The sequence below is a fragment of the Nicotiana tabacum genome, chromosome 15 (genome assembly GCF_000715075.1).
Source record: "Nicotiana tabacum cultivar K326 chromosome 15, ASM71507v2, whole genome shotgun sequence".
NCBI lineage: Eukaryota > Viridiplantae > Streptophyta > Magnoliopsida > Solanales > Solanaceae > Nicotiana > Nicotiana tabacum.
The window spans coordinates 24,730,151-24,745,382 of NC_134094.1; the positions used below are offsets into that span (position 1 = coordinate 24,730,151).

Below are 15,232 nucleotides of genomic sequence, written 5' to 3' on the forward strand. Positions count from 1 at the left end.
ACGCGCAGAATGAAATTTCTGGAATATTGTTTAGCTTGCTCGACATTGAATTCGGCTGGTTCGAGGCAAGTAACATCTCTAATCTTGGAGTTGAGGATATGAAACCCTGATTATACGTGTTATGTTAATTGTTTGGAGGTGACACATATGCTAGGTGACGGGCGTGTGGGCGTGCGCCGTAGAAATTGAGACTCAGTTGATTCCGTAGAGCTGTTTAGTTAATTAACTTGTTTTCTTCCATGTATTTTTATGTGTTAGAGAAACTGAGCTAGACTAATGTTAGAAATCATGCTTAGGCAAATGTTGGTATTATTGGGACCCGCTGAGGTCATTTCTACTGTCGAATTATATGTTTAAACTGTAATTTCATACTCAATCATATTCATTCATTGCATATCATATCTCAATCTCTGTTGTTATTTATGGATACATCATATCATCATTTTGGACTAGTTTCATGACATCGTGAACCCGAGAGACTGGAGAGATTGATGACTGAGTGAGGCCGAGGGCCTGATTGTGAGGATAATTAAGGGATCGGACAACATGCCGCAGCATGCCAGATTGGCTTATTATAGCACGTGAGTTGTTCGTGTATCACGTGAGTTGTTCGTGCATCACGTGAGTTGTCCGTGCGGACCCAAATATTGATACTATAGTACGTGTGTTATCTGTGTAGATTATAGCGCTTGGGCTGAATGAGCCCCTCCGGAGTCTGTACACACCCCTAGTGAGCGCAGGTACCTACTGAGTGCGAGTGACGATTGCCGAGCGATTGGGAGGATTGAGTGACTGTGAGGACTGAGTGACCGGGAGGACTGAGTGAATTGATACTCTGACAGTATGCATATGGTTTTATTACTGAGTTGTATCGCATTGACATGCACACTTGACATAAAGGCATAGATATGTATTTTTCCTCATGTATGTTGTACGATATTGTGTCATTCATGATTTCACATACTCATTTAGATCTATTATATCATCATTATAGAGTTTTATTGCTTAGATTAGAGCGAGCTGGTTATTTATAACTTGATGCTTAATAATAAAATGTTTTAGGATAAGCACTCTCGTAAGGGTCTACAAGCAATGGTGCAAAAGAGGAAGAAGTTGTTGAAGTATCTCCGAAGGACAGACTGGGACTCCTACTGCCTCGTTCTCTCTAAGCTCGGCCTTCGTGACAACCCAGATTACAAGTTCTAGACCAGCCTGTATGATGTCGGTTTTGCATTGTGGAAATGCAAGTTTTACTTTGGCAGATTGCTCCAAGTCCTTAGGGGGTGATGGATTTCCCCTACAACAGAATTACTATTTTTCCTTTCTTTTTATGTTGTTTTGGCTTAGAAGGATGATTTTATTTATTTAACACAACCAAAAGTCTACATAATCCTTAGCATATTTCAAATTTACATAGGGGGATATTTCTATTGAATTATTGAGAGGCTTTGTTTGCTCGGAGTTTCTTCCTTTCTGGATCAATTTTGCAAACCTACGTACAAAGAAACTATTATAAGTAGAAATAAAATAGATTTATAATTCGATCAAAAAACAGTCTCTAAATAGATAAAAAAAAATGAAGGTTAATATATTTTACCTCTTTAGAGCTTCCTCATTGGTTTCTGGATTCCCATTGGAAGCTGGTTTCTTCAACAATGTTTTCACCAACTTGTACCAGTAACTTCATATTATCCTCTGAAGCATCATCTGATTGGGTAGTTGTGCCTGTTAATGCGTTTTCCTAGTACACGTAAAAAATAATTAATTACTCTTTTTGTTCCATTGGCTTGATAGAAGCAAATGATGGATCCGTTTCCGTACTGTTGGTTACTGTGCTTAGGGCAATTAAGTCCTGTCAACCATATATATATATGTATGAACTAATTAACATGGGTCATTAGAAGTTATCTAGTCATCTAAATGTCTACTTATAATTTATATTTTGGTGCAAAGAGGAACTATTTTATATATTAATATGCATCATTATAAAAGTGAGTACTATCATTTGCACTCTACTAATCAAACAAAAGAAGTTCAGGGTTTGTCTGCATATGCTTGGTCAATCTCCAGATTCCGAGCACGATATTGACTCGGGCTCGGAATTGGTTGGTCTATAGTTCTTGATCTCGATAACACTTTTTTATATCGTAGCTCGATATTGACTTCGATCTTATCTCTATATCATGAAGAGGACCTTCGGTCTACTACGTTCCAATCTTGACTAATTATACGAAGGTGAAAACCGGTTTTGACCGTATACAACGACAACATTTATTTCTTTGTCTGTTCTAAAAAATGTTTTTTTTTAATTTTTAAAATAATTTAACTTACAAATATCCATAAGATATTTTAGATCACAAATTTCAAAAATCTTCTTTTCTTTTTTAAATTCAATAGCAATTCAAACTTTTCAAACATAAATCGATACGGAGGAAGTATTTAAATGTTAATGTGCTTTAGTGCTTTCATAAATAAAAGGAGGGGAACTAATGTGTCACGACCCAATTTCACCTATAGATCGTGATGGCGCCCAAAACTATAGCTAGGCAAGCCAACTAATAAATTAAACATATATCGATAAAATTTAAATCCAAGAAAATAATAAGACACCAAATTCTACCAATGTGTGTGCCAAGACCTTGTATCACACGTGTATGTGCATCTAGTAGATTATACAAAACTTCACATTTTTCTGAAGTGAAAATAGACAGAATAAAAAAAATACAAGAAGAGGCACTGGTAGCTACAGAACGACTCAGAAAGGCAGCTCACCACTACGCCTCGGGATAACGAGGATGTACGATGATAGGTCCTCCACTAGTATCTGTCTCAGATACTGCACAAAATGTGCAGCAAGTGTAGCATGAGTACGTAAACAACGTGTACCCAATAGGTATCAAGTCTAATCTCGAAGTGGTAGAGACGAGATGACCGACTTTGACTCTCAACTCTAGGGCAAAGATAATAACTGAAGTAGAACTAATATATCTAAATCAACATGATTCACAGAATATAATAATAATTTATTTAATCAGTAGAAATAATTAAATTTCTTCAATTTGCAACAATTCTCAATATATATTAAATTCCTTCAATTCCAATAAATTTTCAATTTATCAATTAGCTTCATTTACATGAATAACAATAATTTCTTAACAAGCAGGGATAATAATTCTTTAAATTCCAAAAATTTTCAATTTATCAATTAGATTCACAAGCTGCAATAAACTATTAAAGTATCGTGTAATTATTAATATTAAGCACGATTTCGGCCGAGGTCGTATGACCTGATCTAGAGTTTCGTGTACACTGCCGAGGGACATGCGGCACGATCCATAGATATATTAAGCATATAAGATTTTCATCCTTTAATATTTTTATCAAACAATTCACTATATATATATATATATATATATATATATATATATATATATATATATATATATATATATATATATATATATATAAATAATATTAATTAAACAACGAATACAATTTACACAAGTAATTCATGCTTTGAGTCCTAAACTACCCAGACTTTAGTATTAATAGTAGTTACGCACGGACTCTCGTCACCTCGTGTGTACTTAGCCCCCGCAATTAGCAATAATTATTCAATTTAATCCCTATGGGGTAATTATTTTCTCATAAGATTAGACAAGAGACTTACCTCGCACTTTACTCAAATTTAATTCAATGGAAGGCCTTTTTCAAGATAATCCAACTCTGTGTGGCTCAGATCTAGCCAAGAAAAATTCGATACAATCACTAAAACTTATAGGAATCAATTTCATAATAAATTACTACATTTTCAATAAAAATAATGAAATTAATTAAAAATTTGTCTGTGGGGCCCACGTCTCGGAATCTGGTGAAATTTATGAAATATGAACGCCCACTCAACCACAAGTCTACCCATACCAAAGTCACTAAATTCCGATAACAATTCGGCCCTCAAATCTTCAAATCTATCCAAGAGGGTTTTCAAATTTTTTTCAACTTAATTCACCAATTAAATGATAAAAACAGTGATGGATTCGGGCAATTTATCCAATATTGAGTTAAGAACACTTACCCCGTTGTTTTCTCTGAAAATCTCCCAAAACTCGTCCAAATATGAGCTCCAAATCGTTAAAAAATAAAAAATGGGATGAAATTCCATTTTAAGAACTTAAACTCTCTGCCCAGTGATTTCTTTTACGCGATCGCGAACTTCCTCATGCGATCGCATAGCACAAATTGTTCTGCCCAGAAAATAACCTTACGCGATCGCATAAAGTCCCACGCGATCGCGATGCACAAGGTTCTGACTCTACGCGATTGCATCCCTCTTCACGCGGTCGCATAACACAAACGCGTGGCCTAGTTTCCTCTCCAGTTTCCCCTACGCGATCGCAAATAACGACACGCGTTCGCGATACACTAGCTGGCCCAACCTACGCGATCGCGGACGTGTCCACGCGATCGCAGAGAACAAAATTCCAGCTGCCCAAATTAAGCCTACGCGATCGCAACCCCATTCACACAATCGCGTAGAAAAAATCCACCTCAACCCAAATTACTCTACGTGATCGCAGACCAACTTACGCGATCGCGTATAAGAAAATCAGAAGAAAATTTCCAGCACCTTCCAAAGGCCAAAAGTGGTCCGTTAGTCGTCTGAAACTCAACCGAGCCACTCGGGATCTCAACCAAATATACCAACAAGTCCCAATACATCATATGAACTTAGTATAACCTTCAAATCACACCAAACAACGTTAAAAACGCGAATCACGCATAGATTCAAGCCTAATAAACTTTGAAACTTCGAATTTCTACACACGACACCGGAACCTATCAATTCAAGTCCGATTGACCTCAAATTTTGCACACAAGTCATAAATGACATAAAGAAGCTATGAAAACTTTCAAAACTGGATTCCGACCCCGATATCAAAAAGTAAACTCCACGGTCAAACTTCCAAACATAAATTCTTATTTTAGCCACTTCAAGCCTAATTTAACTACGGACTTCCAAATAAAATTTGAATACGTTTCTAAGTCCACAATCATCATACGGAGCTATTGGAATCGTCAAAATTCTATACCGGGGTCATTTTCTCGAAATGTTGACCGAAGTCAAACTTAGCATTTTAAAGCCAACTTAAGGAACCAAGTGTTCCGATTTCAACCCAAACACTCACAAATCCCGAACCAACCATCTCCGCAAGTCATAAATCATTAAAAGCACATATGAGAAGTTTTATTTTAGGGAACAGGGTTCTAAAAGTTAAAATGACTGGTTGGGTCATTACATAATGGGGAAGAAAAAAAATTCACTCCTTGATTTGAGTAGAAAACAAGATAGCAATGCAGAAATGCGGATGCATGATATTATTTCACACTTGGTTCGAGTTCTACGAATTGAGATATTTGGTGATTTTCATTTTAATGTATGCTGTGTGAATTCAAACTCAAATTGATGCACCTTTTAAAACCACTTTTAATCTCGTTAAAAAGAGTTTTGGAAAAATAGCTTCTCATTAGAGTTAGAACGCTCATTAGAGTTTTGAAGCACCGACAATTCTGATGATCACTAGAATTTTCTGCGCCAGAATTTGAAGCACCAGAAATGCTGAAAAATTCTGATGACATGTCAGGATTTGTGGCAAAACCCTAATAATCAACATAATGCTGAAATTCAATGCAGTGTTTTAAAATTTTGGTGATCGGAAATATCCCGCCCAACATATTTTAAAATTCTGATATGGTGTTATTTCTCAAAACTTCTTTTATTGGGGGTCAAAAAACCAATAGTAGCACAAAATATCCTATTTTTCGTTATTCTCCCGAATTCGGTCAATGAGTACCCAAAAAAGAAAAAGAGAGATAGTTATACTTGCAATGATCCCTTACTCTTAAATTAATCAACTTGAAATAATTATATAAGTAATATATTAGGAGTGTGACGGTGTTTTTGAGCAAGAATGCCTTACTTCAATTCTGAGGTAATTCGTTTCAGCACCAAGAGCACTCTATTAATCAAACAAAAGAAGTTCCGGGTTTGTCTGCATATGCATAGTTGCATACAGAGGTATACACGAGAGGAATTATACATAATAGTATATTACTAAAGCATGTTGCATCCTATATAGTAGGGGTGTACATGGACCCGGTTGGTTCAATTTTTATTAAAACCAAACCAAACCAACTATATCGGTTTGAATTGGTTCGGTTTTGTCGGATTTTCGGGGTTTTGTTACTTAAATATTATTTCAATCTTGCTTTGTTAATTTTTTTACAAGTAAATATATGCTTAGTAAAAATATAAAAAATTGACAAACATATTATCTATTAAAATATTCTTATGGGACAATTTTCTTAGTAACACATAATACTTATTTTTTTAGTTCAATTGTAGTAGGGCTTTTGAGATGTACCTTTCAGCTTTCTTTAGAAGCATTTGTACTAGGTACTTTGAGTTGTATTGTTCAAGTTAGAATTTACTTGAAGCTGTCGCAACACGTTGTGGCTGGTTGTTTACAAGGGTTATAGGTAATCCTTAGGTTTACAAGAGTTTTGTAAACATTGTTGCTTTGCTAAGTGGTTTAGTGAAGTGTTGAAAAAAATCCTACTAGGAAGTAGGTCGTGATATTTTCACCTTTTGAGTCGGGTATTTCCACGAAAAAATACTTGTGTTCTTTACTTTCTGCATTTATTATTCTATAACTGTAGTGTAAGAAACTCGTAGAAGAACCAGGTCTTTCAATAATCTGTGTAAGCAAAATATTAGACACCATACAAATCACCCCCTCTTGTGTGACATTGAAATATAAAACAACAATTGGTATCAGAGTATGTTATCTTTGAAGAGGCTAACACATTCGGAGAAGATCAAGATTAGCACACCACTTGAAAATTGGGAAGGACTATCAACTGCTAGGCCACCACTCTTTAATGGCCAGTACTACTCTTGGTGGAAGTAGGATGAGATCACGTACAAGCTGAGGATGATGAGCCATGAGACATAATTACTGATGGTCCACTGCCCATATTGAAGAAAAATGCTGAAGGAGTAGATGTGCCAAAAACAAGAGTTAATTGCAATGCTGAGGATTTGAAGAAGTGGAAAAAGTATTCCAAAATCAAGAAATGACTTGTTTGTGGACTTGGTCTAGACGAATACAACACAATCCAAGACTGTTTCACTACCAAGCAAATTTGGAACACACTACAAGTGGCCCATGAAGGAAAAACTCAAGTGAAAATATCAAGAGGAACTTTACTGTACTCACATCATGAGAACTTTGCCATAAATGATGGAGAAACTATTCAGAATATGTACACAGGGTTCATTAAATTGACAAATAAACTACAATCTTTTGGATGGATTATCCCTGAACATGAGAGGGTTGAGAAGATAGTAACAAGAGTCTTGCCATTCACTTGGGAAAGCAAGATCACTACCATTCAGGAATAAAAAAATATTGATACACTTTCTTTGGATGAGTTTATTGGAAATCTCACTATGTATGAACTTAGAAAACAAACCATGAAATGTGCCTAAGAAGGAAATGAGTCTGGCACTCAGAATCACTAAAGGTGCTGACATGGAAGATGATGAAATGACAATAATTACCAAAGAGTTCAAGAAGTACCTAAGAAGAGGAAAGGGTTCTTCAAGAAGTGGAAGCTACCACAAGGAAAGAGTTCCACAGAAGCAGGCAAACGATGGATGCTACACATGTGGAAAGACTGATCTCATAATCAAGAACTGTCCCTTGTGGGAGATACTATGGAATAAGGAAAGAGATGAAACAAAGGAACTCGAAGAAGGAACAGGTTTATCCCAAGAAATACAATAATAAAGGATCAACCAAGTCTATAGTTGCTGCTTGGGGAGATAGCTCAGACGAAAGCTCTGATGATGATGATGATGATGAACGAGCACTAATGGCTATTGGAGAATCTGATGAAGAAACTGAGATAAGTGTCCTTCATATCAAAGACAAGATTAAATTTTTGTCTAAAGACAGATTAAGTGAATTACTACTAAAGCTTATTCATGCACTTCATACAACTGTCCTAGAACTTAGATCTGAAAATCTAAAATTGAAGTTAGGAACAGGTTAAAAGACAGTTGGTGAGACATAACTCACTCTAGAAGAGAATTTAGGTAAAGTGTATAAAAGAGATGAACATATAAGTGTCTTGAAAGAGGATCTCAATAAGGTTAAGCATGAGCTAGACACAACTTGTAAATGGAACAGGTCCTTTGATACAGTTTTATGGCTACAAGAACATCATAGTAGCAACAGAAGATGACTGGGTTTTGGGAACTCTACACCTAAGTGGGATCTCAAGAGAAAGCACCTCACACTCCCTGAGAATAAAATTTGCACACACTGTTATAATACCGGTCACTATAAGAGTGATTGCACTGCAATAGAAAAGGCAAATTAAAAGAACAAAGATTATGTTCTAGGGAAAAAAGGCTGCCAAGTTGAGCTAAAAAGAATTTGATTCATCCTTTTGCCTATAGAAAGGGACCCAAACTAGTTTAGGTTCCTAAGACTAACCCCTAATTTCCTTTTGCAGGTCCAAGTGCAGGGGAGCAACCTAATATGGTACATAGATAGTGGCTGCTCAAAGCACATGAAAGGAAGCAAGAACCAGTTTATTTCACTTGAGGACCTTAAAGGAGGTAATGTCTCCTTTGGAAATGAAAAGAAAGGTGAGATCATTGGGGTTAGAAAGGTAGGTAAGTTTTATTCTCACTCTATTGAGAATGTCTACTTGATAGATAGACTGAAGTATAGTTTAATAAGTATATCACAATTGTGTGATAGAGATAACATGGTAGCATTTATTTCTACAAAAATGCTTTGTGATAAATCTTACCACTGACAAGATAGTTTTGCAGGAAAAAAGAGTGAATAACATATATGTGGTGGATCTGTCTATACTTTCAGGATAATGAACTCACTTGCTTAAGTGTGTTGGACAATGATACCCTCCTTTGGCACAAGAGAATTGGACATGCAAGTCTAAGACAACTTAACAAACTAGACTCCAAGGACTTGGTTATAGGTCTGTCTAACATTAGGTTCGAGGAATATAAATATTGTAAGGCTTGTGCAAAGGGGAAACAGGTAAGATCCTCTTTTAAAAGCAAGAAAATGGTAAGTACTACCAAGTCAATGGAACTGGTCCATATGGATCTGTGTGGACCAATGAGAACAATTAGCAGAGGTGATAAGAGGTATGTTATGGTGCTTGTTGATGATTACTATATGTTTACTTGGACATTATTTTTAATATATAAAGATGAAGCATTTGATATGTTCAATTTCATTTGTTAGAAAAATTGAGAAACAACTAGGTAATCAACTTGCATTAATTAGGTCTGATCATGGTACTGAATTTGAGAATGCTAAATTTTCTGCATTTTGTGATGAGCATGGCATAGATCATAATTTCTATGCTCCTAGAACTCCACAAAAAATGGGGTAGTTGAAAGAAAGAATAGGACATTGGAGGAAATGGCTAGGACGATGCTACTTGCTAGTAAATTGCCTTATAGCTTCTAGGCAGAAGTTGCGAACACTTCATGCTATATCATAAATAGGTGCATGACTAGAAGGATGATTTTATTTATTTAACACAACCAAAAGTTTACATAATCTTTAGCATATTTCAAATTTACATAGGGGGATATTTCTATTGAAATTTATCCCTTAACGTTACAAGCGCTTATTCTTTAGCATGTTTAGTACCAATAGCAGTCGAGACCTTAGAATTATTGAGAGGCTTTGTTTACTCGGAGTTTCTTCCATTTTGAGAGCAATTTTGCAAACCTACGTACAAAAGAAACTATTATAAGTAGAAATAAAATAGATTTATAATTCGATCAAAAATCAGTCTCTAAATAGATAAAAAAAACAATGATGATTAATATATTTTACCTCTTTAGAGCTTCCTCATTGGTTTCTGGATTCCCATTGGAAGCTGGTTTCTTCAACAAGTTTTCACCAACTTGTACCAGTAACTTCATATTATCCTCTGAAGCATCATCTGATTGGGTAGTTGTGCCTGTTAATGCGTTTTCCTGGTACACTTAAAAAATAATTAATTACTCTTTTTATTCCAATATATGCGACTGTTTACCCGAAAAATGGATAAAGTTGAATTTATACGTAGTTCTAAAGATACGTGGTATAACTTGTCACAAATCGGAAAGTAAGTAGAAATATATTGAGTATTGACTATATAAATAATGAAATACAAACCAAACTGAGTCGAAAATGATTTATGAACAAGCAAGACAAATCAATATACAAAACCCAAAAAGGGATAATCTCTATTTGAATATCAGTTTGTTTTTCTTTGTGAATAATATGAAAGTGTATGAATGCCTTAATGTTCGATCCATTACAGAAATAGTAGTTATGCCTCTTATAGTGGAGGAATCATACTTTAGATATAATTAAAAATACAGGAGATCCCATGATAGATTAGCTTTTCCCTAATTCCCGCTGAGATTCTTTCCCTTAGTGCGGCTGTAACGGCTCTTGTCTCTTGGCTCGATCTCGGTCGGATTCGGTATTGGTCAATCTCCAGATTCCGAGCACGATATTGATTCGAGCACGATATTTACTCGGGCTCGGAATTGGTTGGTCTATGGTTCTTGAGCTCGATAACACTTTTTTATATCGTAGCTCGATATTGACTTCGATCTTATCTCGATATCATGAAGAAGACATTCGGTCCACTACGTTCCAATATTGACTAATTATACGAAGGTGGAAACCGGTTTTGACCATATACATCGACAACATTTATTTCTTTGTCTGTTCTAAAAAATGTTTTTTTTTTAATTTTTAAAATAATTTAACTTATAAATATCCATAAGATATTTTAAACCACAAATTTCAAAAATCTTCTTTTCTTTTTAAAATTCAATAGCAATTCAAACTTTTCAAACATAAATCGATACGGAGGAAGTATTTAAGGTTAATGTGCTTTAGTGATTTCATAAATAAAAGGAGGGGAACTAATGTGTCACGACCCAATTTCACCTATAGGTCGTGATGGCGCCCAACAATATAGCTAGGCAAGCCAACTAATAAATTAAATATATATTGATGAAATTTTAATCCAAGAAAATAATAAGACACCAAATTCTACCAATGTGTGTGCCGAGACCTGGTGTCACAAGTGTATGTGCATCTAGTAAATTATACAAAACTCCACATTTTTTTGAAGTGAAAATAGACAGAATAAAAAAAAATAATACAAGAAGAGGCACTGATAGCTGCAGAACGTTCTGACTCTACGCAATTGCATCCCTCTTCACGCGGTCGCATAGCACAAACGCGTGGCCCAGTTTCCTCTCCAGTTTTCCCTACGCGATCGCAAATAACGACACGCGATCGCGATACACAAGCTGGCCCAACCTACGCGATTGTGGACAAGTCCACGCGATCGCAGACAACAAAATTCCAGCTGCCCAAATTAAGCCTACGCGATCGCAACCCCATTCACGCGATCGCGTAGAAAAAATTCACCTCAACCCAAATTACTCTACGTGATCGCATACAAACTTACGCGATCGCGTATAAGAAAATCAGAAGAAAATTTCCAGCAGCTATCAGTAGTCTTCCAAAGGCCAAAAGTGGTCCGTTAGTCGTCTGAAACTCAACCGAGCCACTCGGGACCTCAACCAAATATACCAACAAGTCCCAATATATCATATGAACTTAGTCGAACCTTCAAATCACACCAAACAACATTAAAAACGAGAATCACGCATAGATTCAAGCCTAATGAACTTTGAAACTTCGAATTTCTACAAACGACGCCGGAACCTATCAATTCAAGTCCGATTGACCTCAAATTTTGCACACAAGTCATAAATGACATAAAGAAGCTATGAAAACTTTCGGAACTGGATTCCGACCCCGATATCAAAAAGTAAACTCCACGGTCAAACTTCTAAATATAAATTCTTATTTTAGCCACTTCAAGCCTAATTTAACTACGGACTTTCAAATAAAATTTGAACCCGTTTCTAAGTCCACAATCACCATACGGAGCTGTTGGAATCGTCAAAATTCTATACCGGGGTCATTTTCTCGAAATGTTGACCGAAGTCAAACTTGGCATTTTAAAGCCAACTTAAGGAACCAAGTGTTCCGATTTCAACCCAAACACTCACAAATCCCGAACCAACCATCTCCGCAAGTCATAAATTATTAAAAGCACATATGAGAAGTTTTATTTTAGGTAACGGGATACTAAAAGTTAAAATGACTGGTTGGGTCATTACATAATGGGGAAGAAAAAAATTTCACTCCTTGATTTGAGTAGAAAACAAGATAACAATGCAGAAATGCGGATGCATGATATTATTTCAAGCTTGGTTCGAGTTCTACGAATTGAGAAAATTGGTAATTTTCACTTTAATGTATGCTGTGTGAATTCAAACTCAAATTGATGCACCTTTTAAAACCACTTTTAATCTCGTTAAAAAGAGTTTTGGAAAAATAGCTTCGCATTAGAGTTAGAACGCTCATTAGAGTTTTGAAGCACCGACAATTCTGACGATCACTAGAATTTTCTGTGCCAGAATTTGAAGCACCAGAAATTCTAGCGATTTTCACCGAGAATGCTGAAAAATTCTGATGACGTGTCAGGATTTGTGGCAAAACCCTAATAATCAACATAATGCTGAAATTCAACGCAGTGTTTTAAAATTCTGGTGATCGGAAATATCCCGCCCAACATATTTTAAAATTCTGATATGGTGTTATTTCTCAAAACTTCTTTTATTGGGGGTCAAAAAACCAATAGTGGCACAAAAGTATCCTATTTTTCGTTATTCTCCCGAATTCGGTCAATGAGTACCCAAAAAAGAAAAAGAGAGATAGTTATACTTGCAATGATCCCTTACTCTTAAATTAATCAACTTGAAATAATCATATAAGTAATATATTAGGAGTGTGACGGTGTTTTTGATCAAGAATGCCTTACTTCCATTCTGAGGTAATTCGTTTCAGCACCAAGAGAGCGATAGATAGTGGCGATGTAATAATCATTCATGATAGTACTTGCTGCAGATGACATTTCACGCACAAGACTCCTCTGCTATGTATTTCCCAGCAAAATCTGCAGTAGTGCCAGTCCCTAATGAGAGCAGTAAAATGTTTTTGACGTCCATTGGCTTGATAGAAGCAAATGATGGATCCGTTTCCGTACTGTTGGTTACTGTGCTTAGGGCAATTAAGGCCTGTTAACCATATATATATGTATGAACTAATTAACATGGGTCATTAGAAGTTAGCTAGTCATCTAAATGTCTACTTATAATTTATATTTTGGTGCAAAGAGGAACTATTTTATATATTAATATGCATCATTATAAAAGTGAGTACTATCATTTGCACTCTACTAATCAAACAAAAGAAGTTCCGGGTTTGTCTGCATATGCATAGTTGCATACAGAGGTATACACGGGAGGAATTACACATAATAGTATATTACTAAAGCATGTTGCATCCGAGCTAGTAGGGTATACATGGACCGGGTTGGTTCGGTTTGTCGGATATTTCGGGGTTTTGTTACTTAAATATTATTTCAATCTTGCTTTGTTAATTTTTTTACAAGTAAATATATGTTTAGTAAAAATATAAAAAATTGAAAAATATATTATCTATTAAAATATCCTTATGGGATAATTTTCTTAGTAACACATAATACTTATTATTTTAGTTCAATTGCAGTAGGGCTTTTGAGATGTACCTTTCAGCTTTCTTTAGAAGCATTTGTACTAGGTACTTTGAGTTGTAATGTTCAAGTTAGAATTTACTTGAAACTGTCGCAACAGGTTGTGGCTGGTTGTTTACAAGGGTTATAGGTAATACTTAGGTTTACAAGAGTTTTGTAAACATTGTTGTTTTGCTAAGTGGTTTAGTGAAGTGTTGAAAAAAATCCTACTAGGAAGTAGGTCGTGATAATTTCACCTTTTGAGTCGGGTGTTTCCACGAAAAAATACTTGTGTTCTTTACTTTCTGCATTTATTATTCTGTAACTGTAGTGTAAGGAACTCGTAGAAGAACCAGATCTTTCTATAATCTGTGCAAGCAAAATATTAGACACCATACAAATCACCCCCTCTTGTGTGACATTGAAATATAAAACAACAATTGGTATCAGAGTATGTTATCTTTGAAGAGGCTAACACATTCGGAGAAGATCAAGATTAGCACACCACTTGAAAATTGGGAAGGACTATCAACTGCTAGGCCACCACTCTTTAATGGCCAGTACTACTCTTGGTGGAAGTAGGATGAGATCACGTACAAGCTGAGGATGATGAGCCATGAGACATAATTACTGATGGTCCACTGCCCATATTGAAGAAAAATGCTGAAGGAGTAGATGTGCCAAAAACAAGAGTTAATTGCAATGCTGAGGATTTGAAGAAGTGGAAAAAGTATTCCAAAATCAAGAAATAGCTTGTTTGTGGACTTGGTCTAGATGAGTACAACAGAATCCAAGACTGTTTCACTACCAAGCAAATTTGGAACACACTACAAGTGGCCCATAAAGGAAACACTAAGGTGAAAATATCAAGAGGAACTTTACTGTGCTCACAGTATGAGAACTTAGCCATGAAAGATGGAGAAACTATTCAGAATATGTACATAGGGTTCACTAAATTAACAAATAAACTAAAATCTTTTGGATGGATTATCCCTGAACATGAGAGGGTTGAGAAGATAGTAACAAGAGTCTTGCCATTCACTTGGGAAAGCAAGATCACTGACATTCAGGAATCAAAAAATATTGCTACACTTTCTTTGGATGAGTTTATTGGAAATCTCACTATGTATGAACTTAGAAAACAAACCATGAAATATGCCTAAGAAGGAAATGAGTCTGGCACTTAGAATCACTAAAGGTCCTGACATGGAAGATGATGAAATGAAAATAATTACCAAAGACTTCAAGAAGTACCTAAGAAGAGGAAAGGGTTCTTCAAGAAGTGGAAGCTACAACAAGGCAAGAGTTCCAGAGAATCTGGCAAACGATGGATGCTACACTTGTGGAAAGACTGATCACATAATCAAGAATTGTCCCTTGTGGGAGATACTATGGAATAAGGAAAGAGATGGAACGAAGGAACACGAAGAAGGAATAGGTTTATCCCAAGAAATGCAATAATAAAGGATCAACCAAGTCTATAGTT

General features: G+C 35.8%; 1 pseudogene; it reads right to left on the bottom strand.

Moving 5' to 3' along the window:
- Nucleotides 1–9,781: 9,781 nt before the first annotated feature.
- On the bottom strand, nucleotides 9,782–14,656 carry LOC142169560 (patatin-17-like; annotated as a pseudogene).
- Between the last annotated feature and the right edge of the window lie 576 nt (nucleotides 14,657–15,232).